The sequence below is a fragment of the Eubalaena glacialis genome, chromosome 16, assembly GCF_028564815.1.
Source record: "Eubalaena glacialis isolate mEubGla1 chromosome 16, mEubGla1.1.hap2.+ XY, whole genome shotgun sequence".
In the NCBI taxonomy this organism is placed as follows: domain Eukaryota; kingdom Metazoa; phylum Chordata; class Mammalia; order Artiodactyla; family Balaenidae; genus Eubalaena; species Eubalaena glacialis.
Genome location: NC_083731.1, coordinates 4181020 through 4193842, shown reverse-complemented (window position 1 = coordinate 4193842; position 12823 = coordinate 4181020).

Below are 12823 nucleotides of genomic sequence, written 5' to 3'. Positions count from 1 at the left end.
GAAGAAGGCCAGTCCTGTGGCTCCTCCACATCTACACATACTCTCCCATGGACATTTGCACTTTCAAACAGCATCATCCTGTTTACACTCCCTTAGAAGGGAAACCCATAGTCCTGTCAATCACTGGACACATCTCTGGATGACGTCCTTTCCTTTTCCAGGTCAGTCATAATCCCATTTTACTAGCCTGTAACCTAAGGAATTAAATGGCTAACCCCCATCAAAAGTCCTTTTATTCATGGTGTAAAAAGGAAAAAGGAAATTGTTTAATTTTTACAAATATATGCTTAAGAAAGCAATGATGAAAATAGAGGTCGTTACTTAGATTCTGCAAGACATCGAGACGGACATGTAAAATGTGTTCTCTCTCCACCCATTTCATGTATCCATTGTCTCAGGCAGCATCTTGACTGGATGAATTCTTTATCTTGGGGGAGGGTTGGGGTAGGGGACCCACATCTTTATTTCACAGAGTCTGAGCCCCTAATGCCCTATATGGACTTGCTGAAGTTTTCCATGAATTTGTACCACTGGACATGGCATTAGAATGACTCTCCAGGATTCTAACACTTTTATCCTATCCCAGCACAGGCACTACTTCCCCATGCTGGTCAGGACTAACAAGCCCAGCTGATCCAATGTTCCGGATATGGAGGAGACGGAATTATTTCTTCATTGATCTTTCGATGCGTACACTAGAATATTTGGGGGCCTACTGGATCAATGGCATGAGGAACCCAAATTGGCAAATCCACAGCCTCAATGTAAACACTGTGGGTCCTGGGATGAATCATCTCTCCCGTAGACCCTGGAGTTCTGGCAGAGAAGAGCCCAGATTCATGGTGATAGAAAATAAGCACAGTTGACCTTGAACAACGCAAGGGTTAGGGGCACCAACTCCCTGCACAGCAAAAATCCAAGGATAACTTGGCAGTCGGCCCTCCATATCTGTGGTTCCACATCCGTGGAGTCAACCAACCTCAGGTTGTGTAGTACTATAGTAATTATTGAAATAATCCACGTATAAGTGCACCCTCACAGTTCAAAGGTCAACTGTAGTTTGCATACGAGCCCTACAGGTGCTAGTGCTTCTCTCACCCCTGGGTTCCCAGATCCAATGATCCTGGTATGGAGGAGACGGAATTATTTCTTCATTGGTCTTTCAATGCATACATTATCCTATGGGGCAACATCCCACACTTACAAGATATTTTTTCCAAATTGATGCTGTAACTGAATTGTCAGTGAGCCAGTTCATCTAATAATTGAGTACATAACATGAGTGAATGCCACAGTATGAGTCTATTGCCTCGTTTATTTTGTCACTAAAAAAAAAGGAGGCGGGGGGGAATGATCGGAAATAATGTTTGGAATACTATGAAAGAGAATAAGGCATCAGTCAGTTTACACCGCTGGTCCTGGAAGAGACGTAGCAGGCATGGAAGTCAAATCCATATTCAAAGTAAGTCTGTGGCTCAGCAGACAGGAACCACAGCCCCACTGTAATGGAGACGGGCCCATGGAGTGAACCTGTCACCAGGCAGCTGGTGTCCCCCAAGGGGATAGAGCATGTCAGGGGCTCAGAGTCTGACTCTGCTTTGGCCGAGTGCGCCTCAGCAGTTTCAGTGGTCAGGTCAGCTTCGCTGAATGTAACTCCATATTATTGCGGGCTATGTTTCAGCTTATAAACCTGAGACCTTCTTTCGGTTAGCTGTTATTTATTTCTAAAAAAACTGCATTGGGGTCAGAGAATGTATGGTACCAGTTACTTTATTTGGTATTTGCTTGTTAACACTTGCTTTCTGACTCGGCCACAATTTTTATAAATGCTTTATGTTGCACTTGAGAAGGGTTTGTTTTATGTATATATAATGTGTGTGTGTATACAAATATATACGTATATATACACACATGTTTTTAAACCAGGTTATATATACATGGTGTTTTTAACTTTTAAAAAAATAAATACAAAAAAATAGTAAATACATTACAAACATTTGCCTTTAAAAACTTCAAGGCATGTTACTAAAAAGAAACCTTTTTAAACTTTAACAGAGAACTTGTCCACAAAAGTTTCACAAGTCCTGGAATCCTCTTTGAGACTTGTTGTTCTGGGACTCATGGGTATCAGACACTGAAAGAAGCCTACGTGTGGATGTGAATGTGTACCATGCTGTCACTGCCCCATACTGTTTGTGTTTGTTTTCTCTGCCTCTTTGTCCAGATAGTTTGGCAGAGAAACCTTTAGAGCGTCCGTGCAAACTGGGAAGATAGGGATCCACTCTACACCAGGCGTGGAGGAGGTTAAACAAGAACAGAGAGTAAAGATAAGGTGCGCGCTTTTGAAGGAGGGCAAAGGGGCTGAGCTCCCCTGAACCTAAAGAAAACTACGGGGAGACCATTTACAGACCATGGACAGAATGAGACAGAGCCCGGGACTCACTCCTTTCAGGCTCTTTCTTGTCTCTGCCAGAGTCTCTAAGAGAGAGAAACACATTCCAGGGCTGCCCAGGAGTCTGCACAGGTTAACCATTGATTAACACCCTTGCTAGGAACCGAGTCACGGAATCTGCAACACTCCACCCAGATCGCATAAAAAGGAGCCCTGCTGACCGGCCTGAGAAACACCCACTTTAAATTTCCTAGAAGTCCAATGTTTGATGTGATGTAGAGAACGGTGAGGCACCGCCCCCTGCCACATGGCCTTAGAGGGCCCTTGGTCTGACGGAAGGTCGATCTTTCCAAGGCTTCACGAAGCATTTCACAGTGATATTCTCGACGTCGTGTCTACGCCAGCTTTCCTGACAGTGCTCTGGATTAGATACTTACTCAGAAGCCATTTTTAATTTTAGCATCTGGAGGGCTGGGAGCCTTCCAAACTAGCAAGTCACGCTGTAGTTTTGAGAGTCTTCGCTTCTTCTTGCCCTCACGCGTTTTTTTAATAGGCAACGGGAGCGATCAGGTAACACTTGACACACCCTGGGCGAAAACCCCTTGGGCTAAATCACCTGGCAAATTAGGTATATTTTCTACCTTCTACAGGACAGTGCCACCCTTTGTATCTCTAAAATAACAAGCCCACACCTTGTCATTTCAGATCATATCTCCATTCATTGAATACAAGAGAGATTTTTGTCTCTAAAACCCCACATTAAGTTTCCAGGATTATCTCCTCAGCAGGTACCTCAATCCTCAATTAATCCTGTCATTTTCAGCCAATGGCCATATAAGAAGAGGAAATGGGGATGGGGAGGGAGGAGATGGGGACGGCACACCAGGTAGGTGGATGATAAAGGGAGAAAAAAGATCATTAAAAAACACGCTATGCCTGGCATAATGTTTACAAGGGCCAGTGCAGAATCTAGACTAAATGCATGATTTGCAGCATTTAGAACCTGCTTTATGTCTCAGCTCCATCCAGAGCTGGCATTACGTCACCGTACGACTTGCAGCACATCTGTTGACCTGAGTCTCAAGTTTCTCTTCTGAGGAATGAGGATCGATCATGTCCCTTTGGTTCTAAAATTCTGAGTTTGTGCTGCCTTTGGAAAACGTGTGCAAAGAATAAACTCGGCATCCCTCATTACCCTCAAAATCCAGGATAATCGATCACCTGTCAGAAAACCCGTCCTCAGGGCCCCTGCCAGCCCGAGATGTGGACGGCATAAACTTGCTCCCTGTATCATATCAGGGAGACTTGACCAGCCAGTGCTGTCAGTTTTTGCCCTGTTTGTTTAGCTTTTCCATCAGTACAGTTGCTGAAATTGACCCTCGTTGACTTCTTTCCTTGTCACCAGAATCTCATCTGCTTCCTTATTGTCCCCCTCTAATTGGTAATTCACTTTGCCCTCCATATCCTTGGGTTCCACATCCGTAGGATTCAAACAACCACAGATTGAAACTATTCCAAACAATTTCCAGACGGTTCCAAAATGCAAAACTTGAATTTGCTGCCCAGCAACTGTTTACATAGTATTTACATTATATTAGGTATTACATCATCTAGAGATGATTTAACTTATACAGGAGGATGTGTGTAGGTTATATGCAAATACTACGCCATTGTATGTAAGGGACTTGAGCATCTTCAGATTTTGGTATCCATGGGGGTCCTGGAACCAATCCCCTGCGGATACTGAAGAACGACTCTAGGTCGCTTAGTATTGATCTAGATTGTTTAGTACTGAACACGTGTCCAATACTAAGACAAAAGGGAGTTCAGTTCCACTCCATGTGTCACATTTCCTGAAGCCTAATATCATCGAATATTTTCTAAAGAAGCAACATTTAAAAATGGGTGTATTGAAGGCCGTAATTTCATCTATGTGGAGAAAGAAACATTGAAAATGCTGTAAACCAATGAAAACTGTCCTGGAAAACTATAACAAAAGAAAGTCCTCGCAATGAATTGCAGTGTCTCAGAGACGGAAAGAAGAAAATACACATTAAAGTAAGTTACCTTCTATAGAAACCTCTTATTATTAAATATGCTTGCCAGGGATTGTCTCTGAACTTCCAAAAGCATTTCTTAAGTCTCGTTTGATTGGCATTTATAGCAAATTTATTTATTCTGTTAGCCTTACCCTGAAGTAGCGTATTTATCCAAATATATTGTCAGTTTCTTAAGGACGGGAGTTTACTTTAGGTGCTCAGTCCACACGTGTTCCTTCAGTGACTATTAGCACTTACAGCTCATGAATTATTATACGATGCGTAGTGAAGAAGGAAAAAATAAATTTCCAGGTTTCTAATTTCAAGAATCTTACAGCCAGTTGAGGGAGGAGGTCATGTTTACGTATGAAATGAGAAGTCATGTAATTTCCTCCATTGAACTTGGGTCCTGGGGAAGTGTTGGCCTCTTGGTCGGTGGTTCCATCATCTGTAAAAATGAGCACACATCACCTGCCACGGCTATGAGGATGACATAAAAATAAAGTACATCTTGTGCACCTAGAACGTGCTTAGCCATCAACAGTCATGGGGTTCCATCTTGTCTTCACTGAAAACGTGAGAATTTCTGTTTAACAAGCAGTTACATAGCATACAACATACTCTGTGCCGGTCAGTGTTATGAAAGCTTCCTAAATATCAGCTCACGTAATCCTCACAACTACCCTGTGAAGAAAGCACAATCACCAACCCATTTTACAGATGAGGACGTGGAGGCCCAGCCACGTTAAGAGCAAGTTGCAGAGCGGGCACTTGACACCAGTCAACCTGGCTTCAGATCCTGCGTTCTTAACCCCTCAGGTGTGCTACCTTGATTTACAAAGCCGGGCATTTATGAGAGCACAGTCTCTCAGTGCAGACAGACTTCTAATTGTAGGTAAAAATTGAAAATTGATGCTTTCATTTTTAGGTTATGACACAATTGAACATTTTTGACATTTACTTTTCATGGCACTTCTTCTTTTGAAAATCTCTAAAGTTCCTTTTCCATTTAATCATCATTATAGATTTGTTGTACACATGTATTCTCCATTTATTAAAAGTAATAAATTTTGGCAGTCATAATTTGCAAATGTGTATTTCCATTCAGTCATTCAACAAATAGCTACCAAAAGCTAATTATGTGCAAAGAATTGTGTGGAGCATTCAAGACATAAGGAAGCAGCATCTTTTGCCCTCTGAAGGATTAAAGTCTACGTAAAGGCCCTGATATTTAAACAAATACACAGGTTAAAGGGACTATCAATTTGATCCTTTGAATCTTCTTTTCTTCAATTACTAGCTGTGAGACATTGACAGAATACTTAACATCTACTTCCTTCAGTTTCCTTATTTATAAAATTAAGGTGACAATGCTATCTACCTCATGGGGTCATGTAGAGAACTCAGTGAGTAATCCATGGAAAGTGCCTAGCAAAAAATAAATGGTGATAAACGTGACCTATGGATTTGGGAGGCAATGTTTACAGGTAAACATAAGACACAAGTAAACAATAAAGGGCTATAAATAGAGGTACAAGTAAGCATACAAGAGTAAACAAATAGATTTATTATGATTACTCACGCCAGAGGAGGTTTAATGAAGGATGTGCCATGAGGCTTGTAGGTTGAGTAAGCTTTTATCCACCAGAAATTCATGTGAGGAAAGGACTTCTAGGCTGAAAAAGAAGAACAGGATGAGGAATCTTAACTCCAGTAAGTTATCTGAAACATGGGCCATTTAAAAGCGAAGGAAGACAGGGCAAAACATCAGATGAATTGTGATATTAATTGAGAAATTGAAAATATATATACATTTCCTATTTATATTTATTCTTATATTTGCTTTTATTCTGCAAACTGAAATATTAACCTCTGAGAAATAAAGATTTTTCTGTTGGTGATTCTGTTCATGTGAGTTCAAAACTGGCACATTCTTTAACAATCTTGTATACTGCTAATTGTTTATTCGAAGAGAATAAGAGTGATAGAAGTATAATTTCATGAAGATCAATACCTGAAGTCATTAGACAGATTATTAAAATGTGTCACTAGCTGTGAGAACAATCAGACAGACAGTAACAATGTCACCACATGGGTATACCTCCCACCTGTCCTCATGAAGGTGGCAGGTAATGAACTTGCAAACTCTTCAACAGCTACCTCTATGTCAAGGTGATAATTTCTCATGGAATTTGGTTGATTTCGTGACTACTTTTGATAGTAAAAGTAACAATATCTTTTGAGCCCCTTACCATATTGAATATTAGCGTTTTATTTTTAATTTCATTAAAGTAAGTGATTTGTTCAAGGTCACACAGCTAGTAAGTGATAGAACTGGAACCCTCATTTTAATGTTTTTTCTACCACACAATGCTTGAGCGTGTGCATGTGTGAACATACACACACACACACACCATGATTGATTAAGAATGAATCAACCAATACAATAAGCAAAGCTTTGAAAGTCAGTAACCCCAGAGGGTAACGTACTAATAATACCATCAACTCTTATCCCAGAACATGAGGCAGGGACCATACTAATTCCCACTTCCTTGATCTTGTCTATGCCCCACCATCAATTGCTTAATCTAGAAACTGACTTGGTTTTAGCCCAATTGTAGCCCATAATATTGCCTGAAACAGTGAGAAACACTTGAATTTTCTAAATTTCTTCAGAACATAACTCTGAAACATAAGAAAATTGCAGTGATGACTTAGAAGAATCACAGGTTATAATGCACTCAACTTGGTCAATCAATTTTATCAGCTTTATCGAAGTATGGTTGACCTACAGTGAAAATGACCAATTATAAATGCACAATCTGATGAATTTTCCAAATGTGTAGTCATTTAACCACCATCACAATCATGATATTGAACATTTCTATCACCTCAAAAAGTTCCTTTGTGCCCTTTTGCAGCCAATCCCCACCCCTGGGAATTACTGTTCTGCTTTCCATCACTAGAGTTTTGCTTCTTCTAGAATGACATATAATTGGAATCACAGAGTAAGCCTTTTGTGTCTGATCAATCAGTAACATTTGAATATTTATTAAATTTAGGACCCAGGCAAATGTAAGTTCTTGGGGGCTTATTTAACAGAATGGATAACCTTACTAACACCAAGAAGCAGTTCACACAGAGATTATGTCTTTTTTGTGCGTGCATTTTCAGTCCTCTATGTGAAATACAACCTGGCTTCAATTCTCTGCAGCTCTGGAAGTTCGTGAGATGAAGGGAAACTAACTGTGACTGGAACACACTGTTGGTATTGGCAAAATCTCATTTAAGCCTTAAAAGATCACACAAACATTTATTCTACATGTTAATGCAAAGGAAGCCAAAGGTGGTTTTGTGGACAAATAACAAAAGCATTTTGCTCTTGTCTGAGAAATCATGGGAGAATAATATTACATAAATATCTATAGGGCTGTTCCAATCTTCTTACATACTGAGATGTTATCAATTATTGTTTAAAATTTGTTTCTTTGTTTTCCCCAGTATTTGGTTTCATTTGCTGTCTGTGTTTCATTTGTGGTTCTTATTCTTTATTCATAATTGAACCAACAACTATTTTATGACATACTGCCTCGGGCTGTGGTCATAACAGTTAGGACAGTCTTTCTGGAAAGGTCAGCAAAACCGGAAGGGGTCATTTGAGGAAAGAGATGAGGAGGGAACACATTCAAATAAAGCGCGGATTTCTGCTGTGCCTAAATCCATCCCCCGCCTCAATTAAGGACAAACCAAAATCTCTCTATCTCTTCCCCCTCACCACAAGACCTGCATTTCTGAGCCCAAAGTAGGTTATCCTTCTCTCAGACCCCGGGAATTTAGGGGAAAGGAGACTGATGGTGTTAAATCACAACCTCAGGATTTATCAATCCAATCAGCAGACAAATGAAAGTCACAAAATGAAACTGATCCTCTGTAGCTCTGACTTAAGGCCCCTTCTGGTGTTCAAGACCTTGACTTTCTCACGTTTATGTTTCTCACATATTTCTTAAGTTTATTTATGCACTGTACTAACACCTGGGAAGTCAAAACAACTACAGAACATCACCCCTACCCTGGTGGGCCTCACAGAAAGAAGAGAAACATAAATGAGTACCTCTGGTGTTAGATGACCAGGACTACAATAGAGACACCTGTGTACGTATGAATAGGAAGAGCCGGCTACTTGTGGACTCTGGGCAGATCAAAGAATGATCCAGAAGAGACAAGACATTTCAACTGAGACCTAGAGGAAAGACATGGCAGGAAGGAGCACAGAAACATGAAAGCTTAGGGAAACTAATGAGTAATTCACTTCACCATTTTGATACTCCTAACACATGAAGAAGCTAAATGTTCATTATATTCCCAAGCTAAAAGATGTGAGGTGGTTAAAAGTGATTACAGCTCGTGCATCTGAAAAAGGAAACAAATTCTTAACCTATTTAACGTTATTATTCTTTCCTTAACTATCTCCAGTTAAATGTGCTTCCATTCTGTGAAACCGGAAGCTTATGAAATTAATCAGCACATGTGGAGAGGCAGCGGAAATCAAGGCGCTTTCTTCATTCTGTTAGCGCTGGTCCTGCTGAGGGGCCTCGAGTGTGTGCCCCTTTTCCCAACATTCCCTCCAGCTTCATTTTCATGAGCTTTCTCATCCTGCATCCCACAGTTGGCTACTGACATCATTTCCTCTTGCTTTTATTCTCTAATGAGGTCGAGGTCTGACTTTTGAATTCTTTGTTCCATCTACCCAATGTTAACATGCCGCAGAAGGTAGGGTTCTGAGTAAGGGCCATTCATGATTAGGATAAAAATTTCCTTGTTATTTCCCCCTATCTTTTAAACACATAACGCCATTAAAGTACACTGAACTGTGTCCCACTCCCTTACAGCTCAAACCAGAAGATAATTCACGTGTGTCCCCAGATATTCTTAATTTCAAGGACAAGTTCTTGTTGAAGATAATTCAGAAGAGGGCTAAAGTGAACAGGAAAACAATTATAGCACCCAAAGTGACAGATAAGGCAAAATGAGACTCTTGTTCACAAATTATCATCACCATGCCCAAAGATTTACGGAGTATGACTAACATCTCTGCATTATGGCAAAGATATGGATATAAAACAAGTCTCTTGAATTTGAAAAAGTTACAACCACAGTTAGAAATAAGACATTAAAATATAAGCCCTAATCATGAAGTATATAAACAGTTGACTTTAATAGTATAGATACGATTAGTCACTTAATGAATTTTAAAAATAAAAATTATTGAGGTCCTCTGTAAAAAAGAAAAGAATTCCTTCAGGCTGACATGGAATGCACAAAATTGCTACTCCCTTCCCTAAAACCTAGATTATCAAACACACAGTTTGCTTGTGCCTTGGAGTCACTGTCATTTTAGTTTGCCCCTAGCAAGTGTTCTTTTCTCCAACCATGATTGGGTCGAGTATGAGGGAAAACTAACACTGACTGAGACCATTCTTCAAGCCTGGCATTGTGTTAATAGTGACCCAGTCGTCCCTGAAATTCCGGTTAAATCGACTTAAAACCCATCTCAAATTCCTAAGGAGTTTTACCTGCGATTCCACTGATATTTGGCAGGATTGGAGAGGTAGAAGAGGGGTGATTTACAGCTTCATAAGCCTTCTCACTGCAAGCCCTTGTGATAGCCTTGGGAACTGGGCTCTCCTTTGGTCCAGTGTGGAGTTCAGTCTCTGTGTCCTGGACAATGTTTCTCTCCCATAAGGATGAGTCTCCATTAGAAAAATCTATTTCTTTCTCAAGGTCCTATATTCTGGTGTCTATCCTTTGCATTATAAACCTGGAACGGCAGTGTGATGTTCTGTATTCTGTAACAATGCTGGTGATTTTCCACAGTATCTAGCAGACTTTACCTGATGGAGAAATTAACTTGTAGTAGGTCAAGTGACCAATATTTGGAAGTGTTACCACAACAAAGCCCAGTTAAACTCAATGAATGCTCATAAGGTCATCCTCAGATTTCCATCCTCACCTGAAACCATTTTACCTTCCTCCTATCTTGAACAATTAGAGTTCTACATCCATGTGCACGCTATATCCATCTTGCTCATGTGGCATTGTTCCCCGGAAGTCTTCCAAACTTTCATTGTTTACACAAACTCTCTCACGATACAGATATGGCATCACTTGGTCAGTGATGACTTCCTGAACCTTAGAATGGATTGAGTGCCATTTCACATCACCTGAGCAAGTCACCAACTGAGAAAAAAACTATACAATATTAAAATTATCTCTTTGTGCATCTTTCTCTTCTATCAGGTTATAAGCTCTTTATATTATTTCAGATTTTTGTAATATGTGATTATAATATCTCAAGGGGTAGTCTTTGGGCTACTATATATAGGGATACATTAAAAACCCCAAAGAGTGTGACATTTTGCCTTTTTCTTCTAAATTTGTGTCCCCAAGCACCTTGCATAGTTCCAATAGAAAATGGGTACTTAACATATATTAGTAGACCTGACTTGAATAATGAGCTATGTTATAATAGGGTTGTATTATATCAATAATTAAAGTTTTACTCAAATCCTGTGATAAAGAACAAGGCTTAATTCACCCTAGAAAGGGCACCAAGCCCTTGAAAATGACAAGATTAAAGGCTTATTAATATTGCAGAAAATGTGCAATCATTAACATTTATCTATGATGCCTCCTATTTTTAATGCTATGTCACTTTAGGACTCGACATATCAGCCCTATGAAATTCAATTTTCCACTTTTTTGATGCTTATTTGTCGGGTGACCATTGGAGAAAAATAAGAGCAAATATGGAGCTTTGGGAACATACGATTCCTTCTCTAAAATAGTATCATCCTGTAACAAAAGAACAAGGAATACTACAGAGCATCTATAAATCAAATAAAATGTATGCATACTTGAGGGAAGAAACCTGAGTTAAAGGATGATACGTAACATACATTTAACAGAAATAGTCAAATAGGGAAATAATCTCTTAAAAAATATCTAAAATCATGATAATCACGGGTGAAATGATGAATGTGACCATAAAATAAAAATAACTGTTAGAAATAGGTTTTTTATAGGGAATTCCCTGGCGGTCCGGTGGTTAAGACTCCCGTGCTTCCACTACAGGGGGCGCGGGTTCGATCCCTGGTCGGGGATCCCACAAGCTGCGCGGCCAAAAAAAAAAAAAAGAAAGAAATGGGTTTTATATAATGGAAAAAAATCTAAAAAGAATATATATATATATATGTAATGTATAACAGAATCACTTTGCTGTATACCTGAAACTAACACAACATTGTAAATAAACTATATTTCAATAAAAAGTTTAAGAAAAAGAAATAGGTTTGAAACCAAGTCACCAAGATGACAACACACGTTATTCCCCTGCTGTCTGTTGTTTCCACGCAGCAGGATACTACCCGCTCTCTTGTGAGTGAAATGTAATTTATAGAACTCAAAATTCCTTTGCAGAGACTCCACTATGAGGATATAGTTCTATCAAGAGTAGGTGATAATTAGGTGATTAATCAGGCACAGGATTGTCTTCACAACTGGTGTCTTTCATTCTGCAATTCCTGCTCATTTTGCTCTTCAAGGAGACATATTTCCCAAAAGCTGCCGATGGACAGGCCCACACTCAGATGCACACTTTACATTCAGTCTCACATAAGCTTGTCGAGGAAAATGCTTCCTGCTCAAAGGGAAAATATAGTATTGAGCATATACTTTTATCAAAATCCCTCATCTGTTTGATATCCCATCTACAAAGGCATTCATTAAATTTCAAGGCAAAAAATACGTGGTGTTTGGGTAAGGATTTGTTCAGATCTTGGTCTTCAGAAATTATTTAACCTTTTACATGAAGCTTTCAGTGGAATCTTTCTATAATACAGAGCATTCTTGGACAGTGGCCTGTGTAAGTTCATTATACAATTAATATTTGTAATTTCTAGCTCAGGAAAGTAAACATTCTCAAATATCTACAATACTGCATCAAGGTGGGTTCAGTTTTTGACATCTGCACATATTACAGTGGGTTGGTTTGAAATATCACCATAATCAAGAGAAGGGAGCAGTGCCCAGCAGGCTGGCTGGCAGTTGGTAATTTAGTAAAAGCCGTTACCATGATCTCTCAGACTTTTCTCTGTGTGGCTCTGAGCTACATGCTCTAGATCTGTCTTCCCAGACAAATTCCTTTATAAGGCTTTAGTAATAGCCCCACAGATAGGCCCCCATACAGTTAAAGAGAATCAGCATTAAAATAACCAAATTAGCCAGGTAGATAGAACACCTTGTAGAACATCTTGTAGAAAATCTGTGGAATAAGCATATATGTGAAAAAACATAAACTAATTGAAACACTAAATAAATATAAATAAACAATTCA